Source organism: Anser brachyrhynchus (genome assembly GCF_964034855.1).
Source record: "Anser brachyrhynchus genome assembly, chromosome: 7".
NCBI lineage: Eukaryota > Metazoa > Chordata > Aves > Anseriformes > Anatidae > Anser > Anser brachyrhynchus.
The window spans coordinates 13274983-13288863 of record NC_137701.1 but is presented as its reverse complement, the minus strand read 5'-3'; the positions used below and the strand labels follow the sequence as shown (position 1 = coordinate 13288863).

The window sequence follows — 13881 nt, the reverse complement described above, 5'->3', positions numbered from 1 at the left end:
TATTGCTGTTCCCAGCCCTTGGCTCTCCACAGGCTTTCCCAGGTGGTTGGCTGGTCAAACCCAGGCTCCAGCACATCCCAACAGCGTCTGCCCTCTCTGAAGCTCCTGGCCTCAGATCCTCCTATTTTATTGCTGATTTGTGATGTCCAGGGGAGGCCACGACATTGCCACTTCCTTAAACCACAGAGACTCTGTGCTTGATTTGCTGATTGATGGTTTGGCATCCTCCTTAGGGAGGAAGACTTCATGTTTTTGGCAAAAAACCTTGTGAATGCATGTGCCAAACTCCACGATGCCATAGCTGAAAGGGGAGGAGCAGTGCTCTGACACTGCTGAGTAGCTAAATGACCACCCTGTGGGTTAATCTCACTCAAAAGCAATGCAGTTTTTTTTCTGTTGGTTGGTCACATGGAGACTCAGCTCTTGCACTGACAGTGGAGCCATGGCCCAGAGATGTGGCCGGCAGCTTGGCTCTGGAAGAGGTGTTGGTACACCAGGACAAGACAATGTGCCTGTGTTTACAGCTATTTTGGATATGTTTAATCTGAGTGTGTTTACAGCTATGCTGGGTACATTTAATCACCGCTCGCCAAAGCAAAGGTTAATCTAAACACCTTCCACTTCACTCAGTTAAACAACTACTGCCTGTCTCATGAACTCATCTGTTGGCGGTTTGGGAGCTGGGAGGTATTACTATGGAAGAAGAGGTTAACTCTTAAAGAGCTGCTGTTGTTCTCTGACGATGTACATACCTGCCTGTTGGGAAGGTCTGCCTAGAAGCACAGCAAGGGCTGCTTTGAAGGGTGCCTTGTCTGCCCTGCAGGCATTAGCGTGGGGCTCCTGCTGAGTGCTGCGGGGCTACGGCCGAGTACTGGGGGCTCTGCATGGCTCAGCGTCCAACACGGGCTGCTTCACACAACAGGCAGATGCGGGATCAGCCCTGAGGTCTGCTATCCCTGCATGCTGTTGTAATGCTCACAGTGGCCAGCCTAAGGGCAGTGGCAAACCAGTTCAAGCAATGCGGCCTCACACATTTTTCAGCCTCCTGCAGCCTGTGTCTTGGGATTTCTAAGCCAGAGATGATGTTTTTAATAACCCTTGCTGGATTAGTCTTCCAGTTTTTCCTCCTTGTATTTTGCAACATTTATTTTGTTGCTGTTGTGTTTATTTTCCTTTTTGCACTCCTTCTGGCACAGCTCCATGAAACATCAGCTTGGTCTGCCACACACCAAGGCCTTGCTGCTGAGCAGTAGCGGCCATCCCAGGGCTGTGGGAGCCACTGTCTGGTGCGTTGCTCTGCGGTTATCTATACTGCGTTTCCTCTGCTGCTTTCTTCTGGCCTCCTCAGCCAGCCTTGTGAAGTCTTCCTGCAGTTCTCTGTGTTTGGTCTTCTCTTTATGACCTTGACGTGTGTACCGGCAATAAACCCTGTCACACTGCTGCTGTCTCCTTCTCCAGGTCATTTATGACAGTGCTGAAGAACATGGTTTGCTGTCTCAGATTCTTGTGCGTCTCCTATGCGAAAACTGTCTGTTGCTTGCACCCTGCATTTCCTATCTTTGTAATGAACAATTTACACCTGCAGAGACCTTTCCCCCTTGTCTCATTACAGCCTGGCACCCTTGGGTGTGTTGGTGGGTAAGCCTGTTGAACACCTGTAGAAGTCCAAGCAGCCTCTGTCAGTTGATCTCCCTTATCCGTGTGTAGAGTTCCAGTAGCTGTGTCCCTTCCCAGGTGCCATGTTTAATCCTGAATTTGCGGTTTCTGCTCTTTAGATTGATTTGTGCAGATCTGCCTGGTGTGGACAGCGTGCTTGGCCTGATCTTCCCTAAATCCTAATGGCTTTGCAATGGTCACCAGGGTGGTTTCAGAAAAATCTGAGTCAACACGCTTCACTCTTCAGCGGTTTCACCATGGAGGAAACTGACTTGGTTTCAAGTGATCCCACCAGCCACATGCTTAGTACTGAGGACAGACACTTCTAAGACTACCACCAACGGATGTTCTGCACTTTGGCATCTTGGCCAGTGGGGTGAGGAGATGGTAGCATTGCTGCTGGTATGAAGTCACCTTGGTCCTGCATCCCCTTTCCTTTGGCTGTGAGCCGGGAGGCAAGCCCAGTGAGCTCTGCTCTGCCTCTGCCCCCCACAGACCCGTCCCAGCCCCTCTGTCTGGGGGTGATCCTGCTGACAGCACTCCCCTCGGACCAATGGGTCCCAGTGCTGCCTGTGGCTACACTCCACGCACTCCACCAAGCAGGGGCTTGGTGTTTACTGCTGATGTGTTCCCTGCCACTTCCCACCCATCCCTGTGGCTATGCTGCTAGGTGGAGACAGAGGCACCTACAAACAACAGAGCAGCTCGCTGTTTTGGGAGTGCCTGGGCTTGCAAAATGCATCTCCTGGCATCTCCTGCCTTCAGGAGTAATCAGCCATGCCAGGCATGGCAACCCATGTGAGCCAGAAGCCAGCACCCAGTTTGGGTGCTTGTGGCCATGTGCCAGTCCGGTGTCACCATCCCACCTGCAGATAGAGTGCAGGGCATCACATATGTGTGTTGGTGCCATTCAAGGTTTGGTGCAAGCATGGCGCTGCTGAGCTGGATTGATTCATGCACTGGCCTCGGAAATTCATGCTACAGATTGTGTGGAAAGCAGAGTTATTGTGTATTGACATCTGCAAGCGTGTAAAATCAATCACACACAAATGAGGCAGTAGGAATACAGGCACACATATTACAGGCAGTCCCTGGCTTTGGGAGGAGGGCCAAGGGCCAGCACCTTCTCAACCCCTTTCAGCCCATCAGTGGGCATGGTCACTCTGCTTTCTGAGTGCTGTGATCCTCATCGTTGTCAGTGTTACCAGACAAGACGCTAAATGCTCAGTCTTGTCCTCCTGCTTCTGCCCTGGTAATGGTTTCCCCAGTGCAAGTTCTCCAGGTGGGCAGAGGTCCTGTTTTCCTGGCAGGACAAACTGCTCTGGCCCATGACACAGAGGTGGACTTGAAGAATGCAGTTTCATTGCTGATCTTAAAGAAAATAATAATAAAATCCTCAAATAGGAGCTAGTGTTAAATTCCTTGAGCTGGAAATAAAATATGATAAGGAAATGCACACAGGAGGTAAAGGTTTCCTGGACGTGAAGGTTTCCCCAGCCAAGAGCTGCTTGCCTGCAGCTCGCAGGCGATGCTGCTTACAGGCAGGGCAGAGGACTCTCTCCAAGGGAGGAAGTATAAAAATAGGTTGTTTCCAGCACAGTCTTTTGTATTGGTCCACTTCATCCTCCCCACGAGTGCGTGCATGAATCCCCACCCTGCCATGAGCAAATGGGGTGAGGGAACAAACCAAGTACAAGCAGAGCAGCTGTTGGTGCTGTGTATGTGCACGAAGCAACTGGAAGGGCGCTCAGTGTAACGCAGTAGTACATGTGCTGCCACCTAAGCACTCTAGGGAAGTGGGTGAGAAAGCAGAGTAAGCTATTAGTGAGAGGTTTTAATAATATTGAGGTGTTTGATACAGCAATACTTACAATTTTTATCTGATTGGTATCTGTATGACACTCCTCTGATAGCTGGGCACACTTCACCCTGAGACAGGGCACATTGCCAGTGACCCAGGTGTTGCAGTAAGGCTGCTGGCAGCTTTGCTTTCCCATTCCTTATGTGAGTGCTTGCCCAGCTTGTCAGGTAGGTGGGCAACGCACAGAACAACCAGCTTGCACAGGGCTGAAAAGACTTACAAAACCAGAGTTCAAAGGCATACAGTATAATCACATTCTGTCTATACGTTCCCTCCTTTTCGATCCTAACTGCTTTAATGAACGGTTTCTTTTTCTGTTGGCTGGCAAGCTGTCGTGGGTTTATGTGGCAAGGTTTTGGTAGCAGGGGGCCATAGGGGTGGCTTCTGTGAGAAGAATCTAGAAGCTGCCCCATGTTAGATAAGGGCCCGGCTGATGGCCAGAGCTGAGCCAGTAAGCGATACTATCTGTGCCTCTGTGAGAGCCTATTTAAGAAAGGGAGAAAAACTTCTGGGCAACAGCAGCTGGGAGAGTGAGAAAAGTGAGAAACAGCCTTGCAGGTGCCAAGGTCAGTGAAGAAGGAGGGCAGGAGGTGCTCCAGACACCGGAGCAGAAGTCCCCTGCGGCCTGTGGTGAGGACCATGGTGAAGCAGGCTGTCCCCCTGCAGCCCATGGAGTACCACGGTGGAGCAGGATTCCACGCTGCAGCCCATGGAGAAGACCTCGGTGGAGCAGGTGGACCTGCACTGATGGAGGCTGCAGCCTGTGGAGGACCCCTGCCAGAGCAGGCCCCGGGCCGGAGCTGCAGCCCGTGGAGAGGAGCCCACGCAGGAGCAGGGGTCTGGGGGGAGCTGCCGCCTGTGGGGGACCCAAGTTGGAGCAGAGTGCTCCTGATGGACGGACCCTGTGGTACGGACCCATATCTGGAGCAGTTTTGAAGAGCTGCTGCCTGTGGGAAGCCCATGCAGGATCAGTTAGGGAAGGACGGCATCCTGTGGGAGGGACCCCACGTGGAGCAGGGGCAGAGAGTGACGGAGAAGGAGCGGCGGAGAAGAAGCGCTGTAGACTGGCCACAACCCCCATTCCCCGGTCCCCTGCGCCGCTCGAGGGGAGGAGGTGGAAGAAGGTGGATGGGGGGAAGGTGTTTTTGGTTTCGTTCCTTTTTTTCTCACTTCTCTAGCTTGTTAGTAATAGGCAATAAATCTTACTATCTCCCTACTCTGATTCTCTTTCACCTGTCATGATAATTGTTGAGCGATCTCCCCATCTTTATCTCAACCTTTGAGCCCTTTGCATCCTATTTTCTCCCCCTTTCCCTTTGAGGAGGGGGAGTGAGAGAGCGGCCGTGGTGGAACTCAGCTGCCCACCCGAGTAAAACCACCACACAAGCTGTGTGGTGGTCTTCCAGGAGGGCCCTTGGGCAAGGTTCCACCCTCACTTCACAGCATTTTGGTTTCAGGCACTGGCTATTGCGTTTCTAGTTATTCCTCTCTTCTCAGAGTCTGTGGCTCCTGGGTTTTACTTGTGTCTTGACAGGAACAGCAGCCTGGGTCTCTGAGCTCTACATTCAGATTTGCGTTGGGTGAGGAAAACTATTTCCTGTGGTTAGCACAGCGTCTGTGGTGGCTGTGTTTCACAAGGATGGCTCTGCTTTGGAGAGCAGGCAGTCTGTGGAAAGCTCTCCAGCTGCCCTCTCCCCTTGGTATGTCCGGTACTTTCCGTGGTTTTGGTCTGCTCTGACCCCTTTCAGAGAGTCCTGGTGCTGGTGCACATGATAGACACGTGTCCCACTGCTCCCCTGGCGGAACCGTCTTCTGAATACATTTCCAGCAGATATGCTGCATTTCACCGTATCTACACTTAACATGTGGCTCTTTCCACCAGAAATACTGGCGTGCAGAATAGCTATTACCTTTTTACTGTGACAAGGACAGCTTTGCCTCCTGGATGTCCTAGAAGTGCATGTACACAGTGCTGCAGTGCTGCTCCTTCCTTCCTCCAGTCTGCCAGCTCTCACTTTGCTTCTGGGCAGCTTCTGGGCACGGAGCTGATGCTTTTGCAGATGGGTTCACCTCCACCCTGAGCTCTGCCTGAACACACGCAGCCGGGGCTGGGGCTGTCTGCTGTCCTCCCCAGCATGTGCAGGATTACGGCTCCATCACCTGGCTTTGCAGAGGCAGCCTGGCCTGCAGAGGGGTGCTGTGCTGGGCAGTGTCGGTGATCTCCAGGCTCTGAAACCACGCTCTGGGCATAAAGGCTGCAGCTGATAGCGCTTAATGTGGCGACTTAGATGAAAAAATATTACCTCAGAGCAAATTAAGTAAGCTGATGGCTTATTGAATAGCTTTTTGTGTTCGTTCAGTAATCTCAAAGGGACAGAAAGCTGGGAAATTAAGATTTCTGGTTGACCAGTCAACGTCTGTGGTTAAATGTGCTGGGAATGAGATGATGGGGCTTGATGAAGTGCTACGACAGACAGGAGGAAAGGAGCAACGCCAGATTTCAGGGCTGAGAAGCTGCAAAAGCCGGGAGGAGCAAGGGCAAAGCAGGCAGGAGAACCGCTCTGCCTCGTCCTGCTGCGTCCTGCCGCCCTGCAGGCCGGGCTTGTCGTCAGACCTGCAGACACAGAGAGCAAAGCACAAGCTGCTGCTCAGGAACCTGTTCCCCAGAGCAAATGAGCGCTTCCCTTCTCAGCCTGCTGCAGCAGGCAGACCGCGCGGGAGCCTGCTTTTGCCACAGTTAATTATTAACAATTCCAAATCCCGCTCCAAGCTCTCTTCCCAGCACGGGGCCCGGCGCAGCGCTGCTCCCCCACCCTCGGGCTCCGTTCCCCGCGTGCGAGGGGCTCGCCGCCCGCCAGGCCTCCGGGCCCCGGCCCCGCCACGGGGCGGCGGCGCTGCCCTGGGCCCCGCCCCGCGGGCCGGGCGCGGCCTGCACGTCGGCGGGGGCGCGCACTGCCGGTTGCTCCGGCCGCGCGCAGGCGCGCACGGAGCCGGCGGCGGCGCAGCGGGAGCCGCCGCTCGGTTGGGGCGGGCTGCGGATGGCGGAGCGGCGGCGGCGGCGGAGGGGCGCGGGCAGCGGCGCGGCGCCGGGGGAGGTGAGGCGCGGCCAGGCCAGGCGAGGCGAGGCGAGGCTCGGGAGCGGCGGCGGCAGCGCCCCGCGGGACCTGTCCAGGTCCTGACGCGGCGGCAGGTGCCGGTGGCGGAGGGCCCAGCCGCCGGGCACCTGTGGAGCGGGCGGCGGGGCGGCGAAGCCATTTTGAGGGGGCGGCGGGGCCCCGGGGGCGGCCGGAGGGTGCCCGGAGGGGAGGCGAGCGCGGCCCGGGCCGGGCGTTGCGGCTGCCGCCCGCCGCTGCGGGGTGCCCGGGCTCGCCGTGCTCCCCCCCCCCCCGTCCCCGCCGAGCGCTGGTGCTGCCCGCGGCGCCCCCCGCCATTTTTTGTGTAATCTCCGGTAGGTTCTCCCGGGCAGCCCAAAAACCTCGGTGGTGCCTCCGTGCTGCGCTGCATCGGGTGCAGTGCTCCGGCACCGAGCCCGCTGTCAGGTCCCGGGGCTCTGAAGGCGGTGCTGCTGTCCAAGTGCTTTTGCCGCTGCTCGCAGCGTGTTTATTCCTTGAGGATCTTTTCGGCGGAAAATTAAAACTTCCTGGTTTTGTGGCGTAAACGAGGTCGTGGTCTTGGTTTTTTGGCACGCACAAGCTGTGACAAGCTTGCTGGGTTTGTGTGGACGTGCCTCTCGCTCTGTGGGTTACCTGCCCCTGCTGCTCACCGAGCCACACAAGCCGAGTGCCAGCACTGCTCCGTGAACCGTTACGCTCGAGTGTGGCAGCAGGCCAGCCTACGGAGCCCTGAAGATGTTTAGAATAATTAATGATGGAATACCCTTTTAAAAATAATTGTTTGGGTTTATCTAGCACTCAATTGTAGTGATATCTATCTCTAAAAATAGGCAGGCCTCCTGTGTAATGAGGCTCGTAGTATAAACAGCCACGTCTTGAATGACTGTTGTTACTTTTAGGATGTCTAAGAGATGTTTTTGGAGGGTTTGCCAAATCCTCTGTCTGTTTAGCTTTTTTTCTGCAGTGAATAATGTGGTCTTGGCCCCTACTGCGTGTAGTCTTGCAGTGACCGGAGGAAAAGCTTAGTAGTGGCTCTAGCTCCCTGCAAAGAAGGGCTCTCAAAGTTTCTTGTCAGCAGCTAGATGCTCGCCGAGGCTTCTCTACATGGCTCCTGTGCTGAAACACCATCTCCTCTGCTGCGGGGAGAGCGGCCCGTATGTGCCAGCTCTCGGTGGCTGGTTTGTTCTCCAGCAAGTGACTTGAATGGTCACTGCTGCACTTGGTCATGTCAGGCAGCCTGCTTTTTCAGCAGGGGGAGGATGTGATTTATGAAGACTTGCTTTCTGAGAAGGTAGCATAGAGGACGTTGTGCTTGGTGTTTGAAGAGAGGTGTGTTTCTTAGCTTTGCTCACACTGCGTTCACTAGCTCACAAGCACAACATGAGCAAAGCTATAAAACATCTCCCAAGCCATTCTCATATTTGTCCCGGCTTATTCAGAATCATCTGCTCTAGTGAAAGTTCAGTGCCCTTCTGTGTGCTGTATTTTGTTTGTGAATAGAAGTACATTGCCACAGCTTCTAATGGTGGGTGTCTCTTGCTGTGAGCACGCAAGCCTTCTGGAGTCTGTTTACCTTGTTCATTAGAAGTAAGTGGGACTTCTTTTTCCCCTCTTTTAAAAGCCAACTTGTATTTTGAGTGAGTAAAACCATTTAGGTGGCTGGGTTATTAGCTCATACTCGACATCATCACAGTGTGATCCCAGCTCTGGGACTGGAACCGGTTTTGGTGCTCTTGCTTTTGGGCAAACTCATCTCTGCACTTGGCATACCTGCACTGGTGCCCTGGGTTGTTTGCAGTAATCTGGTCAGAGATCCTGCCTAGGAATGAAGGGTTCCTGTTAAGTAAGGTGACAGCAAACATTTGTGTTGGAGAGCTCTCTAAGAAACTTGCACTGATGTTTTTGGGATTTGATCTGTGACTTGTGGAAGTTTTGGGGATGGCAGTGGTAGGAACGCCCCCAGTGAGAAACAATTTACAGGCTGAGCCAGTGGGTTGGTGTGTCTCTGTGCTGTGGTGATTTGAGGTGTGACTGAAACAGGCTGTCTGCGGGTGCTGACTGGGGGTGTTGCTTGTCAGCTTGGTGCCCCTTGCACTGGAAGTCAGTTCAGTGGGTGCAGGACTCTTGACATGTGAGGTGAGAATTCTTGCTGGAACATCTAAGGATGTGGTCTGGTAAGCATAGTGCTTCCTGCTTCTGCAGCTTCTGAAACCGGTAAATGCTTGGCACCTTTAAAACTCAGGCCATCCAGCTGCCAAGCTATGGATTTCAGTTTAAGTTTAAGTACCAAAGATTAAAACTGTGGTTTTAGACCGTATTTATTAGTAGAGGCTGTTATTTATGTACCTTGGTTTTAAAGGAAATACCTTTATAAGTGTTGCATGACAAGAAACATAATGCTTGGGAAATTGATTATGTAAGCAAATGAAAATATATTTTCTAGCAAGCTTCTTTCCTGTTTGCATACAATGTGGCTATTTTTGCTCTTTCCTACTGTTTAACTGCAGAGTACGTTTTTTTCCATCCTTTTAATGAATGTTGTTTGCATGGTAGGTCTGAGAAATACTGGTTTTTGTGATTTGATTCCTTGAAGAGGTTGCCAGCAGGCCTTGGAGTCTTGTGGGAATCAGCTGTGAGTGTCAGGGTCTGTGGCTGAGCAGCAGCACATCAGTATGTTTAAAAAAAAAAAAAAAAGGACAAAACAGAAGAACCAACAAACAACAGAGGTTGTTTCAGGTAAGTGATGTTACATGGCTTTGGGAACTGAGCTTGGCCGAGAGGGACGCCCCGGGCAGCAGCTGCCTGAAGGGTGTCTGGCTGCAGAGGGAATTGGGGTCTTTTTGCTTTCCCCGCCGTGGCTCAGCTGCAGCCTTGGTCGGCTGTGGTGTGCAGAGGGAGCTCTGGCTGGCGGCACAAGAGGAGAGGTTACCTTGAGCTGCCGCGGTGCAGCCTTTGTCGGCGGCTGCGGGGGCGAGCCAGGGCCAGCTGCCAGCGCCGTGACTCAGTGGCTCGGTGCTGTCCCCTCGGCCGGCGAGCTGCAGGAAGAGGCTGACCGCTGGGACGTCCCCGGGTGGTCTGCGGGCCGGGGGGAGCTGCGGAGGTCGGTGGTGTTGCCTTCTGCGGTGGTGCTGCAAGTGTCATCACCGAGATTTCTCGTGTGTGATACGGAGCACCTGTGAAAGTGTGGAAGCCACAAGCTTCTTTCCTTTGTACCTGATGGCTTGGTGGTATGGCTTTGTATTTCTGTGGCTTTTGTCTTTTTTTTGTTTTTTTCTTAATTTTGTGTATTTTTTTTATGTGCACGGAGAGGAGTGGCAATAGGTTTTCATTAATTGGTTTCTTTAATTTCTTCCCTGATGTGGCAGGGTTAGGTCTCTTTGTGCTTCTGTCTCTTATACTGAGGATGCTGCCTATGCTTTTAAAACAGGATTGCCTCTGTGAACAAATGTTTTTCCCTCTGCCACCCCTATATGTTTCTTGGCTTTATTTCCCATTGCATAAGCATCATGCTGCCAGTGTCCTGAATGAAATTGGTCAACAACATTGAGAAGCCAATCAAATTTGACAAGAGGGTAAAGATGTCAAAGGCAAGCGCCAAGACTTTCTGCGAGGACAAGCAGCCGAGTGGAGGAAGTTCTCAGATTATCACTCCAGCTAGAGGAAAAGGTGTTGGCTGGCTGGAAATATATTATTTAGACATCAGAGGATCTTGGTGGTAGAAAGACAAACAGGAAAGCAAGTTTCACAAGTCATTCCAGGAGGAGCTGAGTTTCCTTGTTTTCTTTCATGAGGGCAGGGGCCAGCAGTGTCACGTTGCCTTAGGTGAAGAGGGAACAAAAGCCAGCTCTGGGCACCATCCCTTCCCTTTCAGCACATCCTTACCCTTGGGGCTGAAGTGGGAGCTGACTGGAGCAAGCCTGCTCATGACTGAGAAATGAGGTAAGATCTGAAATGTCACAGTAAAGGCTTACTGCAGTTCTCCAGGAAAGTGCCCTCGTGTAGGTGCCATGTAACCCTGTGGGTCAGGGTTTTTCTGTGTAAAGTGCTTTTGGCAAAAGGCAAGTCCGTTCTGGGGATTGAAGAGCATTGCCTCTTTCCTGTTTTCGCCAGCACAGATTTAGGATATTTATACTGATGGTCTTTTCCCGTCTGTTTTCTGAGGCTTTTTTCTGTTGAGGCACACTGGAATACAAAAATTAACCTTTGGATTTTATTTCTCTTTTGAAGAGATTCTAACAGAATGGAGCTCTCAGACCTGTGTTTTGGGCCTTGTGGGGAACGTTCTGAATATCTGAAGTATTTTTATTTTGAGAAAGTGGGGGAGGATCTTTAATTTAAAGGAAAATAGAAAGCTTCCTCGTTTGGTGATGAGCTTGAATTCAAAGCTGAGTGTCAGGGTGTACTGTCTAACTGATTTCCTTGCTGTCTGTTGCTTTTGTTATTAATGCCTTAAGTTGTATAAACAGTTTAGTGAGAGGGCCATTGGTAATGCCAGGCTTCAGGACTATACCAATGCCAACTTGTATTTGTTTCAAACTCTGCATATACCGGGTCTCTTAATTTCCCAGTGGCTCTCCCTACTCATTTCTGCTGTTAACATTGCCATATCAACTCTGGGAAGAGGTTAACTGTTTAAAATTTGATCAAAAAGAAAACACGCAAGTATGGAAAACATCAGTTTATTTTGTTTCTCAGTTGTAGCACATGAAAATGGAGTTTTTACACAGGGCTTGTGAGACAACCTCAGCTAGAAGTTGAGGCTTCTGCTTGATCTGTTTGAGTTTCAGAGACAGTATCTGCCTTTCGTTCAGAAGGACTTCCGCAGAAACTGTTTAGTGTGTCTAAAACGAGGTTGATTTTTATTTAGGTTGATTTATTCAGCTTTTCATCTTTATTAGCAAATGAGTCTTTAAGTTTGAACTTCCATGGCCCTTTACTAGCTTAATTATAGTGTAATATTTGGGCACAGCCTGCTGGGGAACTATTAGAAGGGAAAAAATATCTCTGACTTCTTTGGTGGAGATTGTGTTAAACAAAAAAATGTTTACTAAGTCCATTCTGAATCAAAATGATTTTTTATTTTTCAGCTCAAATATTGAGCACGGTTGCTGAGTACTTAATAATAAAAAAAGTCTTTATGTGAATCCCAGTGAGAGCATAGTAGGATCTTTAATTCAAAGGCAGGAGCAGCCCTGTTTTTTCTCAATAACATATTGCACAAGTGTGGATGGCCCTGGTAGAGGAATCCAGCTGGGGACAGTGTAAACGTCAAGGTATGGACTGTAACTCGGGAGATATTGCTGAGGAGTAGGAGAGTGAAGGAAGATGGCTCCGCAGATTTGCCCTGTAACTGCAGCGGCTGCCGAGGGGAGAATGTGGCCCTTGACAATGGGCTGGAGGGAGCCTGCGCCTGGCCCACCCTGGATGCTATTATGAGGATGGGAAGGAAAAATACATACTGATGGAAAACAGGCTAAGATAACACATTTCAATGCTGCTTTTGTTCTTAAACTTGCCATATTTTCCGTGTTTAAAGATAGAGGACCAGTACTGCTGTATTTAAGTAACTGAAAAATGAGAGGTATGAGCATGCACTGTTGGATGTTAGGTGGCCGAACTGTGCTCTGTCTGTGAGAAACTTGTAATAAAGCTAGCTTGTTGGGGGAGCCTGACTTATTACCCTCCTTTGCTGCCCAGGTTATAAAGCTTGCTCCTGACACATGTAGTTCACACTGGGAGACAGAAGAAGGAGGAGAACTTCTGTTTTGTCAAGTATTTGTCCTGTTTCTCCCCCACCCACTTTTTTTTCTTTAAATCCTGTTAGCTTTTGGTCAACTTTGCAGTGTACATGTTTGTGTGAGAAACAGCATCTTTTTTTTTTTTTTTTTTCCCGTCATACAAGTTAGGACAAATTTATATTATACACAAATTTGTATTATACACAAAGAATAGCTTTTGTAACTTAAGCATCAGAGCTGGTTGAATGTCCCCCTTTGGACACTGATCCAGGGAGGTGTTCAGCCCCTTGGAACTAATTGCCTGCACAAAATCTGGGTGCTCTGTGGCAGGTGTGGAGCCACAAGGGAGGCCATGTGTTTGCCCTGAATTAAGGTCATCTTCCACAATAAACCAGAGAGTCACATTTTCCGGATCGGCTATAATGCATTCCCATTTTTTTCCTCACTGAAGTTTTCAGAGGAGCCGTGTGGCACTACACTTCCATTTTCCCAGCAGAATTCGCTTTGATGTCTGCTCTCAAGTTGCAGCCTCTCTCTTGGTTAGAAGCACTCTTACAACCAGTGAAGTCATCACTCAAGTGCTGAAAGCAGATGTGCTTTCCTGGGATTTAATATGTATCATACAGACATTCCTGGAGTAGTATTTTTACAGATGCTTTTTATCTTCTGCCACTTACCGATGCCAAGCAGTGCTCTGTAGTTTGATGTAGTGTGATACTGTGTTTTGATAACAAAGAGGAGCTGGAAATTAATGCTTAACTAGAAACAGGGATTCTGGCAGTAGTGTTTTGGATGTGCACATTAGCATTTTAACTGCAATCAGGAGTCTGCCGTCTGTGACAACCCCTGGTTGTCTCCGCCTGTTGTGCTTTGGTCCTCACGGAGGAGCAGTGTGTGTGGACTCCCTTTAGGTGCCGGCAAGCACGAGGACGAGCTCTGGGTACACGTCTGCCACCTGCAAGTTTGCGATTGGATTGTGCCACCATTGCTAGTTCAGCCTTTGATCAACCAGAAGCTAAACTGGGACCACTTGCTGAGTTAGCAGCTCTGAAGAGTGTGAAGCCAGAAAGTACAGCTGACGTGAGCGAAAGCGTGGGGGTCTAGTTTGAGGGCTAGTGTGAGCTTTTGACAAGGTACAGTCAAAGGGTCAAAGTCTCACAGGCTAAAGAGCTTTCAAGAAAGTGTAGAAAATCCTCTCTTAACCCTGCAGCCTGCCCTCCAAGTATTCAGTGCTTGGATTAGTGGCAGTGCGAGCGCTGAAGTCTCCCTCTGTCGTTGCGTGAGGACCGACAAGTCCTTCCAGGGCTGTGAAGTCAAGGTCTGTCTGTCTGAAGTTGGCATTTCCCCCATGTTCGAGTCTCTTTGCAAAAATCTGGGAAGTTTCATGAAACCTAGCTATATGTTTGTCCGCAGTGATAAAAAGTTGGAAATACCTCCCGGAATGTACCGCAGTGTCTGTGCACAGGGAGCGTTGGCCTGCAAGCCTTTGGGTAGGTTGTCCTGTTATGCCAAA

The 13881-nt window shown here is 50.6% G+C and overlaps 1 protein-coding gene across 7 annotated transcripts in view; it reads left to right on the top strand.

Moving 5' to 3' along the window:
- Nucleotides 1-6442: 6442 nt before the first annotated feature.
- Nucleotides 6443-13881, top strand: part of ADARB1 (adenosine deaminase RNA specific B1) — a 76107-nt gene continuing 68668 nt past the window's right edge. For 4 of the 7 annotated variants that reach the window (XM_080601077.1, XM_080601085.1, XM_080601078.1 and 1 more), the window contains exon 1: nucleotides 6443-6612. The gene's annotated coding sequence lies outside the window, so the exon portion shown is untranslated. Of the gene's footprint in view, nucleotides 6613-9889; nucleotides 10570-13881 lie in introns of those variants that run through there. The other 3 variants (XM_080601080.1, XM_080601087.1, XM_080601084.1) reach the window with 2 other exon arrangements.